Genomic DNA, 6,660 nt, shown 5'->3' on the forward strand with positions numbered 1-6,660 from the left:
AATACCCCCCGTATTTCTAACCCGAGATCCGTATTCCAGGTCCGAGAACCGGAACGTCTAGTCGGGTGAACTTGTGGAGTATCCGGATTGAAGCCCATGATCCATACCCAGGACCCATGGATATTAATCCTTTATCTGAAGAGCCTGCCTTGGCTGGAGTTGGAAATTCTGGAAGTCAGGTGTTGTTCAGAGATGTCCGGAATGAAGGTAAGATCTCCCCCATCTCTTATTTAGGGCTAGGTTGGCCTTGGGTATCAAGCCCCTAGTAAAAGCACCCTTGTATGGCAAATTACATGGGGGCGGTTACTAGTGGCGGTCGCTCAACCTAAGCGACCGCCCGGTCTGTTTTCGGAGATTTTGCCCTATTTTGCCCCCAGACTTCTATAAAAGGCAACCTCCATCTCATTAACGATTACTTTATTTGTGGTTGCTTATTTGGGAGTTTAGACGGCTGCGGGGAAGATCCGAAAGAGTCTCTAGAGTACTGACAGTGACTTGGAAGATCAATTCTCTTCTTCTCTGGCTTTCTGGTGTGAGGTATTGAACTAACCCTTCGTTCTTTACTCTCTTTTCTCCATTAGTTTGGTTTTACCCTTTTTCCCTCGTCTCTGTGATTACCCCTTGGATATTTTTACCCTCTTTTTTAATCTACTTAAGATGGAATAACCGTAAACGGAACCCTACTTCCGTGAGATGGTTAATCCAATCAAGGAGAGGGTTATGGGTAATCTATTGATGATAGTGGATCATTTTCTCTCACCCTTTTGGCTTAGGGAGTGTTTAATTCGAGACTTAAGATGAGATTACTCGAAAACCGGATTGAAATCGAGTAATCAGAAGCCTGAGTTTCGGATTGAAACTCACTGTTTTTGGGGCAGTCACTAGTGGCGGTCGCTTAACCTAAGCCACCGGCACAAGCGACCGGCTGGTAAACAGTGACCAATTGGATTTCGGTTCTGATTCAAATTGATTTATGTGACTTATATATTCTAATAACCCTGTGTTTAGGTGATTACTGTTTAAAAGAAAAGTCTACTAATAGTTACTGGATTCCATTTTACGAACGTTTCAGTTATATGCAAGTAAGGACAGTCTATCTTATCTATCTACATATACTTGAACATGTTAATCTGATAGTTGTTAGTCTTAACTTCTACTGTTATATGCTGTTGTTGTTGTATTTATTTCTAATATACTACTACTGTTTGCTTTGATTTCATAATTACCTGGTGAATTGTGAATGTTATATGATTATGGTAATTGGTATATGGTTATGATAGTTGGGGTGTTCCTTTTGGGATATCTTGGCTGATGATATCAGAAGGCCGTGGAATGGGACACATGCCTGCTGATACCTTCAGCACTATCATGATTAATTGATGACATTGTTAGGATGAGTCTAGATTGCATGGCTAGGTACCCCACATGCTACTACCCTTTCGGTAGGGGAATTGAAACCGAGTGACCCGTAATGACAGTGATGTGACTTGGTGGTCCACTGTTAGTCATATAAATGGTAGGGTTGCATATGTTAGGGTTGGGCTCATGGATGTCCAAGGATCGGACCGGGTGTCGTGAGGAATCATAAGAGCATCCGCCCCAATAATATGTGGATGACCATAGGGTTAAGGAGTAGAGTCCAACAGAGGTAGCTAGTCCGTGAGGATTCTTACTCCTAGGTTGCGAAGGATACTGAACCGAGTTGGTTGGTGCCATAGGGGATGTATCTGGACTTCATGTAGACATGTAACCATTATGACCTTGCATTGGATTAGAAACCCCGAAATGCGCCAGTACTCATTACCAATGGTCGTGGTGAGAGAGTGTGGACTTAACCCCTAACCATGGTTTGTGAGCCAGGTGTGGACTTTCCCTTTTTCCCTGGATCCCTACAAATGTAACCAGTCCTTGCCAGATCAGAGTGATGAGACTTACCCAGAGGAGGGCTGGTGTTTATCTTAAATCATGTCAGCTATTAGAGACTTGCATAGTTAGAAATCATAGCATCATTCATGTTTTGCATTCATTCATATTATTATTGTATCATGGCATTGTTGGATGATGGATGAGATATATGATTGTTTCTTACTGAGTTCTTTAGAACTCATTCCTTTATTCTTTGTATGTTTTTAGCCTATACAGAAGAAAGATTTGTATCTGAAGATGGGCTGGTTCCCTATGAAGGAACCATCCCGTTTGAAGAAGATGTGGCACTGCCAGTGGGAGATGGAAATAGCATGTGTGGGAGTTCCTGGCGGTGCATGGAGTGCGCTTATCGCACCGGTTGATGGTCAGAGGCGAAAGGTGGTCAGGCAGTTCGCACAGAGACCTGAAAAGAATTGGAGAACCCCTCACCTTATTTGTCACATCCTCCCAGCCGGTACCCTATCTGGCATACCCGAGAGTGTGATCCACAGCCCGAAGATCAGGTATCGAGTAATCAACCTCCCACATAAACAATAACATAATCATGAACAATCATAATAAAAGTGCGGAAGATAAACCATAGATTCAATAAGGAAAGAATGAATCATATATAAATCAGAGTACTAGATATAATCAGAGTGTCAAAACAGATAAGTAAAGTGAGGCAAAATCCCACTCTACAACCAGCGGAAAAGTAGTTCTAAAAGAGAATAAACTAGACAAAATCTAATCCCAGTAGCAAGTACAATGGGTAACTAAATTGTTCTCCACTTTATAGACAACATCCCTATAAGTGTAAATCTCATAAACAGCACAAGGACGCTTCCACTCAATGGTCGGACTAAGCATCGTACGGAGCATAACCACTCGCGGGATCTTCAGTGTAATTGTTGTAACCGCAATCACCTTCCCCGGAGATATGCCTCTTAGCCTTGCGCTTCTTCATAGGGACCGTCATAATACTCAGCACTGCAGAAATAGTCTAACAAACATTGTACAATAAAGGAATGAGTTTCAAAGAAACTCGAGTAAGGCGCTTAAATCCATAATAACATAAATGGCGGATTTCGTAACAAACATAAATGCAATATGATATGAGACAAGCAATGAATGAATGAATCTAACTCTATGTATGCTGGTCTCTATTGGTAGACATGCTTTAAGTCATAGCACCGTACTTCTTTAGGAAGGTCTCAATCACTCATCATCAGTTGGTAATGGGTCCGGCATCCCTCGGGACATTCCATGGCTGGGGGTTAAGTCACCACTCTCTCACATCACCATTGGTCTAAGTACTTGGCGCATGTCGGGGTAAAACCTAGCCAAATGCAAGTCTTCTACTTAGTTACATCAAGTCGATCCGGATACGTCCATTCCTCGTCCCCGACGATCCTTTCCGGTATCCTTCACACTAGAGTCCTCATAGTCCCTGACTACGGACTCATCAACCCTATTGATCATCCACATATGGTAAACGGGAAGCTCTCACGTCCTCTCACGGGTTGGTTACCGGTCTTGAGCGCCCATGAATCCCCATTGCTACCATGGGTCGTTCGGTCTCAATACCCCTCCGATTAGGGTCTGACATAACAGGACATCCTAGCCAAACACTACTAGACAATCCTAGATATGTCATCCAACAGTTTAGGAAGGTGTCCATAGGGCATCTCCGGAAACATCCCATAATATTCCCGTAGTAGTCCAAGGACAGAAGTGTCAAAAGGACACCTCTCCTTTCCAAACCATACTTAAGCATACACATGCATCAATTCATATCATCACATATATGGTAACTTCATATATGGAAAGAAATCAATAATTACAATCACTTTGTATATAATTGGTAAGTAAATCATACATGAGTCAATTCAATATGAATAAGTAATGCTACTGTAATCCAAGTTATGCAACAGTAGTATATCATTGTAAGAATCTAATTAAGGAAACATATCAATGATATTCAAATATAGAAACTAGATTCATGCTATCTATGCAATTAAGGAAATAACCATCCTTACCTTTTATAACTCGCAAAGGAATCCTAAGAAATCAAGTAAGATCTTGGCAAACTTTAGAAGAAGGTCCTAAACAAGTGTATACAACATATTAGGAAAGATCCCTAACATAAAAGATACCAAAACATCCAACACAGACCAATTTTGGAGTTGCTGTACTCATTGGTCGAGTGGATTGGTCGACTGGTCCAGTCGACCAATCAGTCGACCAATGCAGACAGTAGCCTAAAAAAAACAGAGTTTTAAAATATGAAATCCGAATTTGGTGGTTCAAAAGGGTACTAATCAAGGGGTAAACTACATCAGTAGTATCCTAACATATAGGGGACCTCAAAACACTAATCCAATCAAGCCATCAAGATCCAAATTAGGAAACAAAAAGTTACCATAATTAGATCAACCATGGATCTTGAAGAATTCAAGGTAGAAATCAAAGACAAGAACAATAGGAGAATGGATCATTGCTTCAGGTAAAGGTATCATGAAAAGCATACTTAGATCTTCAAGGAAATAGGCTTAAAAGCATAAATCTAAATAAGGAAACAAAACCTACCATATATGTAACTATCATGATTCATGAAGAACACATAGTATGGTAGAAGAGAAAAACTAGAGATTGATAGATCATGGATCATGAAAAGAAAACACAGCAATTGACTACTAACATGATCAATATGGAAGATCTAAGGAGATCAAAATTCAAATCAGAAGTTAAACAAAGATTAGATCATGGTTTGATCATGATTCCTTCAAAAGCTTGCAATGATCATGGTTAAGATCATTGTTCTAGCCATTAATCCTTAGGATGATCATGAGAGACAAGTCCAAAGATGTTTGCAACAGAGAATGCAGCATCTCCTCTACTGTCTCAACTCAAAAAGGAAAGAAAAATAGAGATGGAGGAGAAGAAGAGAGTGTAGACATACCTTTTGACGCAAAAGGAAGAGTTTCGACGAAGATCCGTCAAGAAAATCACCAAGGATGCAAGGGAGATGACTTGCAGAGGTCTTTCGTTCGTTCCAAAGAGTTTGGAGGCAGCAAATACGAAGTAGACTCGAGATTGGACTTAAATAGAGCAAGCAAGACCTAATTGCCAAAGACAGCACTCATTGGTCGAGTGGATTGGTCGACTGGTCCAGTCGACCAATCAGTCGACCAATGCAGACAGCAATTCCAAAACAGGGAATTGAAGACCCAGATCAAATCCAATCCTAAAGGGGTTTTGCACACATAACAAATGACTTACCTAATAGGTAGAAATGCCTTCAAACCATGATAGAGAGCACTCCAAGTCCATCAACTAATCTGATCTTCATCAAGATTTAGTTTCCATTAATAGAACTTCATCATCAACTCTCATGGATTCAAAGCCAGACACCAAGTCCTCCACTGGGATGGCCCAAAGCTGACTTCTTACTTTACTTCGGGTCACTGGACCTACAAATAACAAGGTTTCCGGGTCAAGGTTAGGGCTGGGTTTTACATTATTAAACTGGAGTCTAAGTTCATTGACTTAGAGAAACAAACTGGAAAGAAACTGATATAAATACTTTTGAATTATTCCGCTGCCCTCATTTTTGTTTTATCCTTTATTCTTTATTTCTTTCCTTTGATATTGGAGGATTTTGGGCTCCTGTAATTCATTTAATTCAGTTATTGAATATTCTTTGCTCATGATTATCTGTATTTGTCTTAAATATTGTTGATAGACTAAAACCTTGGATATTGTGATGGATCGCACCCACGGGTTGTCGGGCGGGTAACCGAGACCGACGGGTGGGGTGTGACAGAGTGGTATCAGAGCCAGGGTTTTACGAAGTCAATAATAATTAATACAAGTGTTAGATGAGCAATCTGAGTCATAGATCTAGAAGTGAGTCAAAAGAACTAGAGTGAGTAATAGAACATCTTTTGTTAGAAACAAACTGATAAAGTAAGTGGATCTTATTTTGAATAACTTACAATAAGTCAAGTGAAATACATTCTCACATTGTAATTATCAAGAAAATGCATAAGAGACAATAATACAAGTGCAATAAACATAACTGTGTTTCATTAATAAGATAAAGCTTTACATAACTTGGAGTGTACTCTACGCTTTACAAAATGTTAGGGAATGAGCATGTGCTGAATAAAAACTACAATAAACATATCTAAACCCTAAGGTCAGTACTGAATCAAAGTGAATCAAAACCTAGACCTATCTACTGCTGTGGTGGTGGTGGTGGAGCTAGTCTCATCTGGTGGAGTATGTCAAGGCACTCTGCTGTCTGGCCCCTCATCTCTACCTGCCCCTGCTCAAACTGGTCCATCCGAGTGAACAGACCCCTAGCCCAAGGTGGTGCGACCTCCGAAGTATCCTGAGTCCCGGATGTGCCTCCTGTCTCGAACTGGGAAGGTGGTGGCGAGTTTGCATGATCCTCATCATCAGTCTCTACATCCATGTCCTCCTGCTCGGCTGGCATCTTTGGTGAGTTTGGTCCGCCCGTTAAGTGCATCTGAGCGACCAATCTGTACCCTATCGTACCGCCATGCCCAACTGGGATAGCCTCCTCTCCCTCGAAGTCGACCCCGAAGTGCTCAAAGATCCGTGTCAGAAGCCGCCCGTATCCAAGGTTTGCTCCCCCCGGATGTGTCACTCGGTAGATCATGGCATTTTGGATTATGTAGGCCAAGTCTATCTGGTAGCGAGTGTACACTGAAAAGGTCATCATAGCCT

The sequence above is a fragment of the Hakea prostrata genome, chromosome 7 (genome assembly GCF_041222555.1).
Source record: "Hakea prostrata isolate BN-2017 chromosome 7, UWA_Hpros_2, whole genome shotgun sequence".
Classification (NCBI taxonomy): Eukaryota; Viridiplantae; Streptophyta; class Magnoliopsida; order Proteales; family Proteaceae; genus Hakea; species Hakea prostrata.